The 19,249-nt window shown below is 41.5% G+C and overlaps 1 protein-coding gene across 4 annotated transcripts in view; it reads right to left on the bottom strand.

The window, feature by feature from the left end:
- Positions 1 to 18,990, bottom strand: part of WDR33 (WD repeat domain 33) — a 117,088-nt gene extending 98,098 nt beyond the window's left edge. For 3 of the 4 annotated variants that reach the window (XM_040227793.1, XM_040227794.1, XM_040227795.1), the window contains exon 1: positions 18,788 to 18,959. The gene's annotated coding sequence lies outside the window, so the exon portion shown is untranslated. Of the gene's footprint in view, positions 1 to 18,787 lie in introns of all 4 variants that reach the window. The other variant, XM_040227796.1, reaches the window with a different exon arrangement.
- Between the last annotated feature and the right edge of the window lie 259 nt (positions 18,991 to 19,249).

Here is a 19,249-nt window from a genome sequence, read left to right on the forward strand (position 1 = left end):
ACTTTATACAACTCAGGAGAAAAGAGCCCGAAATTAGTCAACAGAAAACATAATCTTCCATCAGGATAACACAAGGATTTCTTTGATGACCAGGCAAAACTGTTACAGCTTGGCTGGGAAGTTCAGATTCATCCACTGTATTCACGAAACACTGTAACTTCAGATTTCCATTTATTTCAGTCTTTACAAAATTCTCATAATGGAAAAAATGTCAATTCCTGGAAGACTATAAAGGCACTTGGAACAGTTTCTTGCACAAAAAGATAAAAAGTTTTGGGAAGATGGAATTTTTAAGTTGCCTGAAAAATATTAGAAGATACTGGAACAAAACTGTGAATACGTTGTTAAATAAAGTTCTTGGTGAAAATGAAAAATGTGTCTTTTATTTTTATTTAAACTGAAAGGAACTTTTTGATCAACCCAATATATGTTAATATATATGTTCACAGAAAATCATCATTGGAACACCTAGTAATAGTTGCTATAGACAGGCTCCACCAATGGACACTAAAAATTTGAGAACAAAAACAGTATATTTACACAGTTTCAAAGTATTTCTTCCAAGACACTTATTAACTACAAAAAAATATACAGTGAAGAGTCCAGCAAACACAGCAAGTATTTGCTCATAGAACAGTCCACAGGTGATGAGCTAAGAGAATGTTTATCCAATAAAAAGGGCCTATTTGCAACAGTCTAATTTAGAATGCAGAAAATGTAGCATTTTTGAGGTGACACAATAACTCTTGAGATGTTCAAAGATAAAGTCCATCTCCATAACAACTTAAGAGATACAATGTAACAGTCCTATAAACTGTCCATCAAGAGACAGGCCTTCTGTATTAAGACTCTGGGACAGAGAAAGCAAATGAAGGCTTCAACTAGTCAATCAGGTTGGCAGGGTATAGATGCTTGATTTGCAAATGTGATACTTCTGTTAAGTCTTGGGAAAAAAAAAAGTATATGTATGAGAAACAAAAAAGCAATAGGACTGCTGTAGTTAAACAAGTCCAATGAGAAAACCAAATGACTGCCTGCTTTGGTGGAAAAAAAAACAGCTATTAAAAGCTGTTTGAATGGACCAGATATTACATAATATTAGGGAATTATGGCTGCTTTTCTTAGATGTATTACTGCATGCTGAAGCATCATTTGTCATGATATCCACAATTACTCTCCAAGGGTTAAAAGGTATGCATATATGTATATAGAGACAGAGTGTTACTGGGTGCATTACATTCCCTCAAAAGTCATATGGTGAAGTCTTCACCACCACCACCACCACTGCACCTACCCCCCTATATCACTGCAGATATCGTTAGTTAAGATGGAATGATACATGAGCAGAATGGGTCAATAATTCAATATGATTAGTGTTTTTATAAAAAGGGGAAATTTAGAACACATGCTGGCACAGGCCAAGGAACTGCCAGAAACCAAGCAGGAAAGCACTGGAGCTGATCTGTCCCTAGCACCTTCAGAGGGACCAGCGCCCTGCTGCACCGTCATCTCAGACACCAAACCTCCACAACCGGAAGGCAGGAAATGTCTGTTTGTTTAAGTCTGTGGTTCAGAAGAGGCAAAGGAGTACATCAAGGCTATATATTGTCACCCTGCTTATTTAACTTATACGCACAGTACATCATGTGAAATGCCCGGCTGGATGAATCACAAGCTGGAATCAAGATTGCCAGGAGAAATATCAACAATCTAAGCTATGCAGATGACACTACCCAGATGTGAAGAGGAACTAAAAGAGCCTCATAATGAAGGTGAAAGAGCATAGTAAAAAAAAAACTGGCTTAAAACTCAACATTAAAAAAACTAAGATCATGGCATCTGGTCTCAGCACTTCATAGAAAACAGATAGGGAAAAAATGGAAAGTGACAGATTTTATCTTTTGGGGCTCCAAAAATCACTGGACAGTGACTGCAGCCCTGAAATTAGAAGACGCTTGCTCCTTGCAAGAAAAGCTACAACAAACCGAGACAGCATATTAAAAAGCTGAGACATCACTTTGCCGACAAAGGTCCATAGAGTCAAAGCTATCGTTTTTCCAGCAGTTATGTACAGATGTGCGAAGTTGGACCATAAGGAAGGCTGAGCACCAAAGACTTGATGCTTTTGCACTATGGTGCTGGAGAAGACGCTTCAGAGTTCCCTGGACAGCAAGGAGATCAAATCAGTCAATCCTAAAGGAAACCAACCCAGAATATTTATTGGAAAGACTGACGCTGAAGCTCCAATACTTTGGCCACTTGATGTAAAGAGCCAACTCACTGGAAAAGACCCCTGATGCTGGCAAAGACTGAGGGCAGGAGAAGGGGAAAACAAAGGATGAAATGGTTGGATGGCATTATCAACTCAATGGACATGAGTTTGAGCAACTCCAAGGACAGTAAAGGACAGGGAAGTCTAGCGTGCTGCAGTCCATAGAGTCGCAAAGGTCAGACATGACTTAGCAACTGAACAGACAAGACTTTAGTGATTGAACTTACATTTTGATATATCAGCCGTAACAAGAAAATACAGAAAATCATAACAACTGTTGAATTTAAGAGGCAAATGTGTGGAATTAACTTCTTTCTTCAATCTCCCTGGATATCTAAAATGTTTAATACCATAGGGTAAAGCCTTAGAATTCTGTGAATATTCCGTTCTAAAGTAACCATTCATTTAACAGGCACTGATGATACTATCCAGTAGATAAGGAGCTTTGTTTATCAAAATCGAAAAAATAACTTGCAGGGATTTTGACTGGGATCATATTGAATCTATAAATTAAGCTGAGAAGAACTGACCACTTGACAATATTGAATCGTTCTAACCTACTATGTCGCTTCAGTTGTGTCTGACTCTTTGCAACCCCATGGACCTTAGCCCACCAAGCTCCTCGGTCCATGGGGTTCTTCAGGCAAGAATACTGGAGTGGGTTGCCATCTCCTTCTCCTATCTAGGTATTAAATATTTTGCTGTGAGACAGAATGCCATGGGAAAACATGGGGGAGCACAGGGGAAGACACAGTGGGGGAGCACAAATGCGAAACAAAGTTTCAGATGAACATATATGGTGATTTTAAAAAAGAATACACCAAGGGGAGAAAGGCAGTGGGGTAATTCCAACCAGAGGAAAGAGCAAGTAAAGAGAGAACTACTGAGTTTTTGCTTTTTTGTTTTGAAATATAACTGACACAACATTGCCTTAGTTTTAGGTGTACTCGATTTTAAGCGGTTTTGTTTTTTAATGGTTCAAAGACAGGGTACTGAGCAGAGGGAGCAGTCGAGGAAGAAGCTGGCAAACCTAATTCACATACTGGAGCTAGATTCTGAAATGTTGATTATGCCAACCTAGACAGACACAAGGGTTTATATGTATCGATCAAATAAAGCAGGAAGCTTTAACTAGGTCCTATGGATACATAAATGGGCATCAGTTCCAGTTCAGTCACACAGTCGTGTCCAACTCTTTGCGACCCCATGAATCGCATGCAGCACACCAGGCCTCCCTGCCCATCAACGACTCCCGGAGTTCACCCAAACTCATGTCCATTGAGTCAGTAATGCCATCCAACCATCTCATCCTCTGTCGTCCCCTTCTCCTCCCACCTTCAATCTTTCCCAGCATCAGGGTCTTTTCAAATAAGTCAGCTATTCACATCAGGTGGCCAAAGTATTGGAGTTTCAGCTTCAACATCAGCCCTTCCAATAAACACCCAGGACTGATCTCCTTTAGGATGGATTGGTTGGATCTCCTTGCTCTCCAAGGGACTCTCAAGAGTCTTCTCCAACACCACAGTTGAGAATCATCAATTCCTCAGTGCTCAGCTTTCTTTATAGTTCAACTCTCACATCCATACATGACTACTGGAAAAACCATAGCCTTGACTAGATGGACCTTTGTTGGCAAAGTAATGTCTCTGCTTTTTAATATGCTATCTAGGTTGGTCATAACTTTTCTTCCAAGGAGTAAGCGTCTTTTAATTTCATGGCTGCAGTCACCATCTACAGTGATTTTGGAGCCCCCAAAAAATAAAGTCTGACACTGTTTCCACTGTTTCCTCATCTATTTCCCATGAAGTGATGGGACCGGATGCCATTATCTTAGTTTTCTGAATGTTGAGCTTTAAGCCAACTTTTTCACTCTCCTCTTTCACTTTCATCAAGACACTCTTTAGTTCTTCTTCACTTTCTGGCATAAGGGTGGTGTCATAAACACTGCTGTATTTATAATGGATAACCAACAAAAGCCTATTGTATAGCACATGGTGCTCAGTCACTTCAATCACGTCACCCCACGGACTCGCCAGGCTCCTCTGTCCATGGGATTCTCCAGGCAAGAATACTGGAGTGGGTTGTCATTTCCTTCTCTGCTCAATCTTATGTGCCATCCTGGATGGGAGGGAGGTTTGGGAGAGAATGGATACATGTATATGTATGGCTGAATCACTTCACTGTTCTCCTGAAACTTGCACTGTTCTCCTGAAACTATCACAACACTGTTAAATCAGCTATGATGACACCACCCCTTATGGCAGAAAGTGAAGAGGAACTAAAAAGCCTCTTGATGAAAGTGAAAGAGGAGAGTGAAAAATTTGGCTTAAGGCTCAACATTCAGAAAACTAAGACCATGGCATCTGGTCCTATCACTTCATGGCAAATAGATGGGCAAACAGTGGGAACAGTGGCTGACTTTATTTTTTCGGGCTCTAAAATCACTGCAGATGGTGACTGCAGCCATGAAATTAAAAGACGCTTACTCCTTGGAAGAAAAGTTATGACCAACCTAGAAGCATATTCAAAAGCAGAGAGACATTACTTTGCCAACAAAGGTCCGTCTAGTCAAGGCTATAGTTTTTCCAGTGGTTATGTATGGATGTGAGAGTTGGACTGTGAAGAAAGCTGAGCACCAAAGAATTGATGCTTTTGAACTGTGTTGTTGGAGAAGACTCTTGAGAGTCCCTTGGGCTGCAAGGAGATCCAACCAGTCCATCCTAAAGATCAGTCCTGGGTGTTCATTGGAAGGCCTGATGCTGAGGCTCAAACTCCAATACTTTGGCCACCTGATGCAAAGAGCTGACTCATTTGAAAGACCCTGATGCTGGGAAAGATTGAGGGCAGGAGGAGAAGGGGACGACAAAGGATAAGATGGCTGGATGGCATCACCAACTCAATGGACACGGGTTTAGGTAGACTCCAGGAGTTGGTGATGGACAGGGAGGCCTGGCGTGCTGCGGTTCATGGGGTCACAAACAGTCAGACACGACTGAGGGACTGAACTGGAAATGAACCCCAACACAAAATGATTTGGGTGTTAAATTAAATTTCAGAAAAGAAGGATTTCAATGACCCTCCCAACCTCATAATTACAGGTACAATTCTAATATGGATATTCACTTTTTTTCTAGGAAGAAATATATAACTTTTATCAGATTCCTATGGGGTCCAAAAAGTATAGAAAGCACTACTGTAGGTAATGATAAATCATCCCAGGAACGTATATCACATGAAAATTATCAAAAAGGGACAAATTAGTGATTTTAAATTCCCCTTGTTATTCATGCTGAAAATGACTCATCATTTACTAGGAGTAGGCTGCAGTTCATGGGATCACCAAGAGTCGGACATGACTGAGTGACTTCACTTTCACTTTTTAGTTTCACGCACTGGAGAAGGAAATGGCAACCCACTCCAGTGTTCTTGCCTGAGAATCCCAGTGACAAGGGAGCCTGATGGGCTGCCGTCTATGGGGTCACACAGAGTCGGACACGACTGAACTTAGCAGCAGCAGCAACATCATTCAAGAAAGCAGAAACTATAATAGAAGTGATAGTCTGGTATGAGAAAAACAACCACATTCACACAATGACAGTATACATTCTTTGACCAAGCACTTCCATTCCATGAATTTATCCGTACGTGTGTTCACACATGCACAAACACACATCCGTAAGGTTATTCAATGGAGCACTGTTTTTAATCACAAAAGACTAGAAACTACCCACGTCTATTAATTAGAGAACTAGTTAATAGGAAATACCCATACAATACATATTAGGCAACTATTATAAAGAAGGTAGTTCTATTTAGAATCTCCAAGATGTATTAAGTGAAAAGAAGTACAAAACAGTGTACAGACTACTACCGCGGATGTGACAAGCAACAAAAAAGGAACACATACACATCTGTGGTGAATACATTTGCGATGTGCTGTGCTTAGTCCCTCAGTCAGGTCTGACTCTGTGATCCCACGGACTGTAGCCCCCAGGCTCCTCTGTCCATGGCGATTCTCCAGGCAAGAATACTAGAGTCGGCTGCTATGCCCTCCAGGGGATCTTCCCAACTGGACCAAAGCCAAGTCTCCCACACTGCAGATGGACTCCTTACCACCTGAGGCACCAGGGAAGCCCATGGATACTGAAGTGGGTGGCCTAGGCCTTCTCCAGGGGATCTTCCCAACCTAGGAACCAAACCAGGGTCTTCTGCATTCCAGGCGGTTTCTTTACCAGCTGAGCTACCAGAGAAGCCCCACATTCTCTATAGATATAACACAAATTATCTCTGGAAAAAAATCACAACAAACTGATAACTATAGTTATTGGATAGATGAAAGAAGCTTGGAGGACAGCCACAGGGAAGAGACAGATCACTGTATATCCTCTAACACTCTTCACTGTTTTTGGTAATGAGGCTAGTGGTAAAGGACCCACCTGCCAATGCAAGATACATAAGAGATGTGGGTTGGATCCCTGCGTTGGGAAGATCCCCTGGAGAAGGACATGGCAACCCACTCCAGTATTCTTGCCTGGAGAATCCCACAGACAAAGGAGCGTGGCAGGCTACAGGCCACAGGTTCACCAAGAGCCAGATATGACTGAAGCGACTTAGCACGCATGCAGTATAAAAGTAAATGTATGAATGAACAAATGCATAAAGGAACTTATAAAAGCAATTACTAAGCAGGGCTATGAACACAGGCAATGAACTGGAAATGAATATTCTGGGCACACAACTGTTATAAAAAACATAGCTGCAAATGAGCAATGTGGGTGGAAAAAAGAAAAACTCCTTCATATGATAAACTATAGCTTAAGAACAGGACACAGATGAGGGAAGAGCCTAGCTACTCCTTTGGGATGCAGCCTGTTTGGATACAAAGTGTCTACCAAGAGGGAATCCCCAGCAGTCCAGCGGTCAGGACTCTAGCTCCTACTGCAGAGGCCTCCCGTTCAGTCCCTGGTCAGCAAACTAAGATCCCACAAGCTTCACAGCACGACCAAATAACTGAATTAATTTCTAAAGTATCTACCAAAAAATATTCTGTCAAACACTAGATTTAAAAGCTGAAATCACTGTTATTAAAATAGAAGTACACCAAAGCCGAAGGTGGTAATCAATTTTGAACAAAGCTAGATACAACAACTTCAAGACCACAGAATAATATGATCACTTACTTCCTAATGGAAGATCTTCCTATTTTAGACTTTTCTGGCTATGTAAACTTATAATCTTAGCTCTCTCACGAAGACAGTGAACAAAAACGCTCTTCAAAGTTACACCAAAATGTAGATGGGTTTTTGGGGGTTTTTTTAAGGCGGAGAAAAGAACACTACACAGGTATGCAAGTGACCTGTATTCTTCCACTGTGTGACTTCGAACAAATTTAATGTCTTCAATTCTGCTTTTTTAAGAGTCTAGATCTTATGGCCTCTAAAGTTAAAATAATTATAAAATTTCAAGATTATACAGAGAGCAGGTGAGAATTTTCCAGTTCCTTTTCAACTCATTTTTAAATTTAGCTTAACAACTAAACTGAATGTAAAAACATTTAACAAAATACACAATCACTGCCAAAGGCAGAATCCTAAGCAGATGGTCCTGAATATTTCAAATTTGTCAACAGCAAGGTAAAATGAAAAGCTTAAGGTTTGGGGTGCCTGATTTTGGCACAGTGATTCTGCTTCTTTTATTAACTACATTGGCCGACAAGCCTAACTAGTTCCTCAGTCATCGGCATTTGTGGTGTCTTTACCCTATGACACATACTGTCTTAGTTTGGTCTTTCCCTTCAAACAAATCAGTCAGAATTTCAAAAATACAGTGGTTATTAAGGATATAATTACTGAGTTAAAAAGTAAAGTTTAAAAAAATTTCACCAATGAAACGTATGTCCTTTATTTTTTATGTGAATCTCCCCTTTATAAAGGTTTAGTATAGTTACATAAAATTGCTTTTATTACAGCTAAAAGTAAAGCTTATTAATTTCTAACTGTTAGGTAGGTAGAATAGGGAAAGGGAGTCCAAAATGGCGGTGGCTAAAAGACAAGTAAGAGAAAAGCCCATGAAAACAGAACAGAGAAAGGTCAAAGGAAGGTCCAGGACCAGAGTGAGGACTTCAGGTAGAACAGCACTCCAGACTAAGCCCAATTTGCATGGGGCAGGCCCAGGGGGAAGAAAAAAACATATAAAAAGAGGAGCCAAAGGACCCCCGCCGCGCGCTGGGGCGCTCTTCTCTTCACATCTTTGGATCCACGTGCCCTCATGCCTTGAAGATGGATTTTCCTGCTACCTTCTAAATAAAATAGAGCTGTAACACTGAGCTGTAACACTGATTTGTCTGAGAGCAATAACACAGTCCGTTCGGGACCTGAGAGCTATAACATGGTCTGTCCAAGACCCGAGAGCTGTGACGCTGAGGGAGCTTTAATGTCCGTCACTCCAAATCTTTGTTATGGCAAGACAAAAACCGAGGAGCATATACTCGTGTGACACAACCACAAAGGCAAACTCACCAGAGCTTTCTAAACAGTCATTTTCTTAGGCATACTCATGGACAACAATCTACATTTTTCATTGGGAAAATCAACTGCTTGACCAATTACTAACTGCACTAAATACAGCAAATATATATATTTGTGACCCAAGTTAGGTGAAGCCTTTTTAAGATACAACACCAAAAGCATAATCAACCCAAGAAAAAATGGACAAACTGGACATCATCAAAATTACAACGTTTTTGTGCTTCAGTAAAACCATCTTTAAAGTGAAAAGACAGGGCTTCCTTGGTGGCTCAGTGGTAAGAATTCGCCTCCCAATGCAGGAACCACGGGTTTGATCCTTGATTCAGAGGATCACACAGGCAACGGAGCAACTCACCTCATCCACCGCGACTACTGAGCCTGCGCTCCAGAGCCCGGGAGCCGCGACCACTGAGCCTGCGCTGCACGGCAAAAGAAGGCACCACAATGAGAAACCTGAGTACAGCAACCAGAGGAGACTCCCCCCACCCCCGCTTTCTGCAACTAGAGAAAGCCATCTCAGCAACCAAGACCCAGAACAGCCAAAAATAAACAGAAGTATTACAAGAAAAAAAGAAAATGAAAAGACAATCCACATCATTAGAAAAAAATTCTACAAATCATGTATCTGATAAGGGACTGGCATTTAGATTATATAAAGAACTCTCACAGCTCAATGTTAAAAACACAACCGATATTTTAAATGGACAATAGCTACTTCTCTACAGATAACAAATGGTTAATAATCACATGAACAGACACTAAGCATCATTAGGAAAATGCAAATCAAAACACAAAACACTTCATACCCACTAAGGTGACTACAGTCAAAAAGAAAAAAATGACAAGGGTTGGTGAGAATGTGGACAAATTGGAATCCTCATATACTGTTGGTAGGAATGGATATAAAATAGAGCAGCCTCTTAGGAAACCAGTTCAAAATTTCCCTAAATTCTAAGGATATAATTACTATAATACCCAGCAATTCTAATCCTAGGTACATTCAAGAGAACCAAAAGCATTATATCCACACAAAAACTTGTACACGAATGTTCATAGCAGTATTATTTGCTATAATCAAGAAGTGAATACAACCAACATTTTACTTACTAGGTTACCTCTTTATTATAAACAACAGAAATCAGAAAAAGTCGGGTATGAGAGATGCACAAGGTAATGTGTGGAGGAAGGGTCTCAGAGTTCTCAGAGCCCACCAATCTTCTTGAGAATCTTCATGTGGTCACCAATCCGGAAGCTCTCCGAACCACGAGCCGTGTTCTTTCAGAGTATTTATGAAGGTTTCCTAATCTGGGCATGTTTGACTAAATAACTGGCAATTAATTCAACCGCCAGCCCCCCTCCTCTCCTAGAGGGTGGAACTGAAAGTTCTAATCCTCTCAACAGGTTTGGTTTCCCTTCACCCCTAGGTACTTTCCAAAAGTCACCTCATTAACATAAACTCAGGAGTGATTTCAGGGGTTTGTCATGAATATCAAAACACCTTTATCACTCTAATCACTTAGAAAATTCCAAGAGTTTTAGGAGTTCTATGCCAGAAACCTGACAAAGACCAAATACACGCTTCTTACTATAAATCACATGGGGGATGGGGGAGCACTGAACTGATATAGCATGATTTCTTGGATACACTGCTAGGAAAAAAGAAGGGTCTCACACACACAAATGAGAATACAATCAACCTTAAGAACTTGTGTGCAGCAAAGGACACAATCAACAGAGTGAAAAGGCAACCTACAGAATGGAAGAAAACATCTGCAAATCTGATAGGGGTTAATATTCAGAATAAATGAAGAACCTCCTACAACTCAACAACAAAAATCAAATTACCCAAGCTTCTATGGTGGTTCAGTGGTAAACAATCCGCCTGCCAATGCAGAAGACACAAGTTCGATCCCTGGTCTGGGACAATCCTGCTGCCGTAGAGCAACTAGGCCCATATGCCACAACTACTGAGCCTGTGCTCTAGAGCCCGGGAATCACAACCACTGAGCCCTCGCACTACTAAAGCCCGCAAGCCTTAGATGACTCGGCAACAAGAGCAGCCACCGCAACGGCAAGCCCACGCACTACAACCAGAAAGCAGCAATCGAAGGCCACAACTGAAGATAAGACCCAGGAGAGCCAATAAATAAATGAAATTATTTTTAAAAAAACAAGGTTCACAAGTTTTTTATAGCATGCCCCTTTTGTAAGGAAGAGAAAATAAGAATGCAGACATAAACACACCATACTTTGGATGGGTGAAAAAGGAACAGACAGGTTAGAAACAGAAGCACGATTTATATACTCTTTCAATATTGTATCAAGTTTTAAGCCATGTAAAAATTTACTATGTTAAAAAGTAAAGAAAAAAACACACCCAATCATGAACAAAAAGCAAAAAGTCTGACTTGATAGTCAAAACTAATCAAATGGATCAAATAAACAAAAAAGTGTCATTTCAAGCAACTTTTGAACACAGTTCTTTTGGGGGGTGGGAGGGGGAGTGGCTGTGCTGGGTCTCTGCTCCTGCAGGCAGGCTTTCTTTAGTCACAGTGATGGGGGCAGTGGTGGGCTACTCTCCAGCTGGGGTGCGCAGGCTTCTCACTGCAGTGGCTTCTCTTGCTGCTGAGCCCAGGCTCTAGACCACATGGACTTAGCTGCCCACAGCATGTGGGATCTTTCCAGCCCGGAGACTGAGCCAGTGTCCCCAGTACTGGCAGAAGGACTCTCAACCACTGGCCTACCAGGGGACGTCCGCTAACTGCTCATTTTTAGTGGAATACAGTCTAAGGAAAAAGGACTAAAAAGAATCAACTGCACTCAGTTGAATCTACTTTCTTTGTAACAAATCCCAATAATAATGTTCACTTTAAACTACCTGTGGAGGATTCATGTCAATGTATGGCAAAACCAATACAATACTGTAAAGTAATTAGCCTCCAATTAAAATAAATAAATCTATATAAAAAACAAAATAAATAATAATAATAAATTGGAATTTAAAATACTAAACAGATGGTTTCTGAAAACATTTTCTAGCTCTGTCCAATGAAGGAAGCCTAGAACACAGACACTCTAATAACAGTGTATATATTACCAAGCACCCAAATCTTAAATTTATAAATATCATTTTCTATCCAAAGAAAATAAGACTTTTTGGAGAAATAGAAAAATATAAAAAAGGAAAACACGGAAAGACACGGGTTATTTTGTTTTGCTAAAAAAAAAAAAAAAGAAGAAAAAAGCTCTCAAAGATTAATTAGGTTCAGCCAGAAGGAACACAAGAGAGAACTCCCTGGTGAACACAGAGCTTCCACTGCAGGGGGCACGGGTTCTATCCCCATCTTGGAATAAGTCACGTGGCATGACAAAAAAAAAACACGGGCTGGGGGTAGGGATACAAGAACCAGCTTAAAGAGGGACTCACACTAGCCAAGTCTGCAACAACTTAAGCATGGAAAACAGTAACAACTATAACACATCAAAAAAAAAAAAAGGTAATACTCCAAAAATCAGGAGAAAACAAAACTAGTAGACTAGACTCTTAAAGAAAAGTTAGTCATTAAAGAAAGAAAGACCATAGAAACGACTCAACAACCACAGACTAGAGAGGGCTTCCCTGGCGGCTCAGTGGTCAGGAAATCTGCCTGCCAGTGCCAGAGACGCAGACTGACCCCTGATCTGGGGAGACCCCAAAGGCCTCAGAGCAACTAAGTCCGTGTGCCCCAACTCCTGAGCCTACGCTCTAGAGCCTGGGAGCTGCAACTAGAACAAAGCTCACTCAGCAACGAAGACCCAGCAGAGTCAAAAAGGAATAAATTTTTTTAAGTTTAAAAAAATTATAAAGACTAAAGAAATATGACAATTAAATACAACATTCTAGACTGGAACCTAAATTACAGAGGAGAAAACTCTGTAAGGGATGTTACTGAGACAACTGGAGAAACTGGAATATGAAATCTGAATATCAAATATTGTACCTACATTAAGTCCGTTAGTTCAGTTCAGTCGCTCAGTCATGTCCGACTCTTTGCAACCCCATGGACTGCAGAACGCCAGGCTTCCCTGTCCATCCCCAATTCCCAGAGCTTGCTCAAAACTCAAGTCTGCAGAATCTATTAATATTCTGGGTATTTAAGAGAATGGTGTTCTTACGGGAAAGATGTATGGTGGCTATCAAGGACTCCAGATGTTTCAGGAAAAAACGCACGGAATAGGCGGAATTCCCTGCCAGTCAGCTGAAACTACTGAGCCCAAGGGCTGCAACTATCGAAGCCCGCATGCCTAGAGCCTGTGCTATGCGAGAAAAGCCACCGCAATGAGAAGCCAGTGCACCACGACCAGAAAGCAGGCCCTGCTTGCCACAACTAGAGAAAGTCCACGCACGGTAACGGAGACCCAGATCATCAGAAACCATAAGTAAATACAACTTGAAAAACTAGAAAGGAGGGGGAAGCACTTTTTTTTTTTTTAAACAGAAAACAGCCAAGAAATAACAGAGCCGTGAGGAGAATTTTTGTAGGAAGTTCACTTATTCAATTTCTGTAACTCCAAATTAAATGACTAGGCCAGCAATCATCAACCATTAGGTGACAGGGGAAATGTACCTTTTCAGTGAAGAAATTCAAAGGGCACCACGCTAACCAAGTAAATTCAGCACTGTAAACAGTGGGACAAACATCTGGAAATCCTCACCAACTTATTAATAGATCACTAGAAACAAGAGAACCAGAATTCTGTGTTTCTTGATGCAATGCAAATTACATACTACCATCTAGGAAGTATTTGTGCCAAAAATACTGACCCAAATTTAATTAAACCTCTCTAGATCTAACTTTCAATTTATAGGAAATTTAAAAATAGAGAAACAAGTTAAATGACATTTTAAGCATTCAGTCAGAAAATCCCAAATATGGCATATTCTTTAAAAAGTCCACGCCAGAGAGAATGTTAACTGAAAGTGAAAATGAAGTCGCTCAGCTATCCAACTCTTTGCGACTCCAGGGACACCAGGCTCCTCCCTCCATGGGATTCTCCAGGCAAGAATACTGGAGTGGGCTGCCATTTCCTTCTCCAGGGGATCTTCCCGACCCAGGGTTAACGTTAACTGACTAAAGCATAATAAAGGGAATTGTTTTTATACGGTTTCAGCCGGAGGCTAGTTTGCAATAAAAATATATAAAGTGTAGAAAAATGGCATTAAAGAGGTATTTAGGGAACAAATGGCTTCCCTGGTGGCTCAGAGGTTAAAGCTTCTGCCTGCAATGCAGGAGACCGGGGTTCAATCCCTGGGTCAGGAAGATCCCCTGGAGAAGGAAACGGCAACCCACTCCAGTACTCTTGCCTGGAGAATCCCATGGACGGAGGAGCCTGGTGGGCTACAGTCCATGGGGTCGCAAAGAGTCGGACACGACTGAGAGACAAACTACTAGGGAACAAATAGCATGATATCAGCATTTACTTTCAACTGGTTGTTGAGGGGAGAGGTATGCTGAGAGTTAAAGCAAAATGGACAAAATGTTAGTAACAGATAAATCTAAATGAAAGGCAATAGGTGTTCACTGCGTTCTTCTTTCAGCTTTTCTGGATGTTTGCAATTTATCCTAACACACAAAGAAAAAAAAGTTACCAGAATATCCTACACACAAATAAAGGGAAATTGCTCCTGAAGGGTATCTTACTAAGTGGGGACGGTAAACAGCAGGTGGCGATGTAACAAAGTCAGCCTTAAAGCACAGCCCACCCAGGGACCCGCTCAAAAGGGAAGGCAGTGTCAGGTGCTAAAGTAACAGAAGGCGGTCACACAGACCTTAGGTTAACCAGAGGCACAGCTGAAAATAAATATCCACAAGACCTCACTAATGGGACAAGACGTAGCTGGACTTCGAGAAATGGACAGGATATGCAGTATGAAAGGAGGGTGGGGAAACAGGTCACCAGTAAGGGCAAAGGAGCAGAAATGAACCCAGTCTGTGTGAAATACAGATCTCAGGGGAGTCACGATGAGAATTTTTGTACAAAAATCACTCAATTTTTATAATGCTTTAGGCTTTTTGAGCACAAAAAATATATAAGGCACTACAGCATCTGCCTTCTAAGAGCTGACAAAGCAGTGGAGAAGCTACGCTCCAATCAAAACACATTGAATAGGACTTCCCTGGTGGTCCAGTGGTTGGGAATCCGCCTGCCGGTTCAGGGGACCCGGGTCCATCCCTCCGCCCAGAAGATGCTACACGCCAGGAGACAACGGAGCTCTGGAGCCACAACCGAAGCCTGCACACCCTAGAGCCCAGGGCTCTGCAAAACACAACTGAAGAAAACCCACGTGCCCAGAGGAACCAAAAATAATCAAATAAAATTAATCTAAAAAATACATTAAGAAGAGCTACACACAACTCTTTAATAACACAGGGAAGGGAGTATTTACTTTACCAGAGGAATGAGGTTGATCCAATCTTTGTTTCCAACAAAGACATTTGAGTTAATTTTTTAAAAGTAAAAATGGGGAAGGTAGAAATGGACAAAATGGATGAAGGGGGTCAAAAGATTAAAATTTCCAATTCTAAATTAAGTTAAACATAGCAACTACAGTTAACACTATATTGCATATTTAAATTTTCTAAATGAGTAGATCTTAAAAGTTCTCATAACAAAAGGAAATTATAACTGTGTGGTGATTATTCTGCAATATATACTAATAGTGAAGCATTATTGTACATATGTACAACTGAAACTAACATCACAATTTTTAAAAAAAAGGACTTCATCAAATTCAAGTCACAAAAGAAAAATGCCAAAATTTGCTGAATGCTTACTATGTACAAAAATGCTTACTAGACACTTTTTTTTTTTTTAACCTTTGAGACAAGTACTATAACATTTTTAAACTGAAGTTCAGCATGCAAATGACCTAATGTAAAAAAGCTAGGTAGTGGTGAGACTAACCAGTAGACAGACCTTCAAACCTAGGTCTATCTACTGCTAAAACCCATAGCCTTTCCAATACTACCTAGATCTTAGAAAATAACAAGCACTCAAATTATGATTATAAGGTACAACACAAACATTATAAAGTCAGTCACTACCAGAAAATACTAAAATGTTCTAAGGCCAGAAAGGATGAGAGTAAGGTAAAGATTTTCCAATACTATGCCTTATATGAGTCTCAGAAACTTTCACTAATTTAAAAGAAAAAAACCTCTTACAAGCAAAAGTTACAACACAAATAAAACCCTGGAATGTTTGGCAGAAAACTAGGACAATTTGGAATCTTAAAAAACAAGTCTGGAATACTTAAGCAATTGGTGAGCTGGACAACTAAATATACTTTGATAATGAAGATTTCTAATCTTCAGGCTCTAATTAATACTAATTTATCTGAAAGTCCTATTTTTTGCTAAGCAACCTCAAAAGGATTACATAAACACATTCTTAGGTGAAAAGCTTTCACAAATATCTTTGTCAAAATATTTGTGACAGTTATAAAACTTTCTTTGTCTTACTTTCTTCATTCTTATTCTGAAATATGAAATAGTTTCAGCAACAATCAATTAACATTTTTCCCTAAGTAGTGAGGGTCAGACACGACTGAGCAACTTCATTTTCACTTTTCACTTTCATGCATTGGAAAGGGAAATGGCAACCCACTCTAGTGTTCTTGCCTGGAGAATCCCAGGGACAGGGGAGCCTGGTGGGCTGCCACCTCTGGGGTTGCACAGAGTCTGACACAACTAAAGCGACTTGGCAGCAGCAGCAGCAGCAGCAGTGTGAAAAGTATACAGAACTTGTTACTTAGCATGCAGAGCTCTGAATAAGCACTTTAAATGGTTACTAAAAGTGTAATTAAAGCCTTCAGTTCAGTTCAGTTGCTCAGTTGTGTCCGACTCTTTGTGACCCCATGAATCGCAGCACGCCAGGCCTCCCTGTCCATCACCAAACTCCCGGAGTTCACTCAGACTCACGTCCTTCGAGTCAGTGATGCCATCCAGCCATCTCATCCTCTGTCGTCCCCTTCTCCTCCTGCCCCCAATCCCTCCCAGCATCAGAGTCTTTTCCAATGAGTCAACTCTTCTCATGAGGTGGCCAAAGTACTGGAGTTTCAGCTTTAGCATCATTCCTTCCAAAGAAATCCCAGGGCTGATCTCCTTCAGAATGGACTGGTTGGATCTCCTTGCAGTCCAAGGGACTAAGAGTCTTCTCCAACAACACAGTTCAGAAGCATCAATTCTTTGACACTCAGCTTTCTTCACAGTCCAACTCTCACATCCATACATGACCACTGGAAAAACTACAGCACTGATTAGACAGACCTTTGTTGGCAAAGTAATGTCTGGGCTTTTGAATATGCTCTCTAGGTTGGTCATAACTTTTCTTCCAAGGAGCAAGCGTCTTTTAATTTCATGGCTGCAATCACCATCTGCAGTGATTTTGAAGCCCCCCAAAATAAAAGTCTGACACTGTTTCTACTGTTTCCCCATCTATTTCCCATGAAGTGATGGGACCAGATGCCATGATCTTCGTTTTCTGAATGTTGAGCTTTGGGCCAACTTTCTCACTCTCCTCTTAGGTCAGGGTAAAACTGATGGCAAAATCTGCGTTTTGATATTTTTCACCAACCAAAGAATGCAAGTTATGCCATCAACTTCAGAGATAAGGATTTATCTTTTTCCTAAAGCAGTGTGATTTAAGGCCAACTTTCTACAAAAATTCTTCCCCTAAATACCAAAACTTAAAAATTTTCTCTAAACTTCAAGAAAAAAGGCCAAATACAGAAAGTAAGGCCTAAACATAAATACAAATAGATAGAGTATTTTGTCTTCTTCTAGGCAAGGAAACCAATTAAAAAGTGCAAAAGTACTTTATGGTAATAAGAGAGGCCAAATGCAATTAAGATTAGCGGGGAAAAAATGCCATCGGGGAACAATAAACACGCTTCTGTTTAACTAAAAGTTTTTGTTTGAATTAAATAGGTCTATCTCTGCATCACATTCACAGGCAAAAAATACTGCGTGCGCTAGATCTCCAGAGGATACTTAAAAAGTCCACGCAGGCTTCTTAAGAGGTATTCCTTTTATACAGGCTTTTTGTTCATATTCTAGTCTTCCAAAGTTCCCGGAACACTCAACATAATGTCATCTGAGTAGAAAATACTTCAAATCATTCATGACAAGTTTTCTAGAAATAATCCATGCATTTCTGATTTGATTTAAAGAGGTCCAATTACCGAATTCCTATCGACCCGCCTCCTCCTTTCTCCGGAAGGACCACCAATTACAAGGGTTTACATGCACGTATCAACAGTTTTTCTATTTCCTCAAAAAAAAAAAAAAAAAAAGAATGCCTTCTATGATCCTAAGTATCTAACTGCCAGAACTCAAAATCAGAAATGTGCAGGAGTTACTAACGGCTACTTGCAGAGAGCACGATCTAAACCAAACAAAAGAGTAATAAAGCTATTCCAAAGGAGCAGGAGCAGGGGTTTTTTAACTATCTAGCTGTGGACTTATACCTGTTAAAATTACAGACTTCAGGTCACGAGAAAAAACGAGGCTAACTAAACCTTCGGCGTTTTACAGGTTTCGTATTAACTAACTTCCCATGACCTCTTCAACCAACCACTCAAACCATTCAACTCCCGGCCCAACCCCTTCCACTCCCGCCCCCAATTTCAGTTTTAAGGCGCTTCACTCCTCCAAACTTCAGTGTTTTCCGCGGCCTACCCTACCTACGTCTTCGCGTCGCCACAGGTCTCAAGTCAGGGCTTTAGCCTTACCATGTCCGCCATTCCCGGTATGCCTCAAGCTGCTAGCCCCCTCCCGTAAGGCCCAAACCCGCCTCAAAGAGCCCTCGGGAGGTCGATCCTCCCAGCTCTTCCGACTCGTCCACAGGCACCCCTGAGGTCCCCAAAGCACGCAACGGCCGAGCATGAAAATGGCGGAGTGCGGCCGCCTGCTGCAGGTGAGCGGTCCCATGCCGCCGCCGCACTCACCCTCGGGCGCTGATCAGAGGTCCTAACGACTGGCGAGCGATATGTTCGTCTTCACAGTCAGGAATGTCTCTCCCGTCCGGCCCCCTCCCTCCTCCCCTCTCAATCCCACTCCTCCAAAAGAGCAGCCGCCATCTTCCCCTATGAGCCACCGAGCGCACGTCCGTGCGTCATCACGCACCGGCGTACGCTTCTACGTCACGCGCGCCTGGGCCGAAGGGCTCCGTAGGGCTAACTCTGCGCATGTGCCTAGCTGAGAGGCGGGGCCTGACCGGAACCTCACGCGGCCTCTCGGAGCGACTCCTTTGTTCCGGCTGAGAGGAGGTCCGCACTCCTCGGGGAGAAGGAACTAGGGAGGCGGTGCCGCCTTACTTTGTTCATCCTGTGCGCTAACCCCGGTGCCCTTAGAAATAACCCTTTTTGGAAAATTTGAATGAGAAATTTGTTCGTGGGCGGTACTGCAGT

Source organism: Oryx dammah, unplaced genomic scaffold, assembly GCF_014754425.2.
Source record: "Oryx dammah isolate SB20612 unplaced genomic scaffold, SCBI_Odam_1.1 HiC_scaffold_27, whole genome shotgun sequence".
NCBI classification, from domain to species: Eukaryota; Metazoa; Chordata; class Mammalia; order Artiodactyla; family Bovidae; genus Oryx; species Oryx dammah.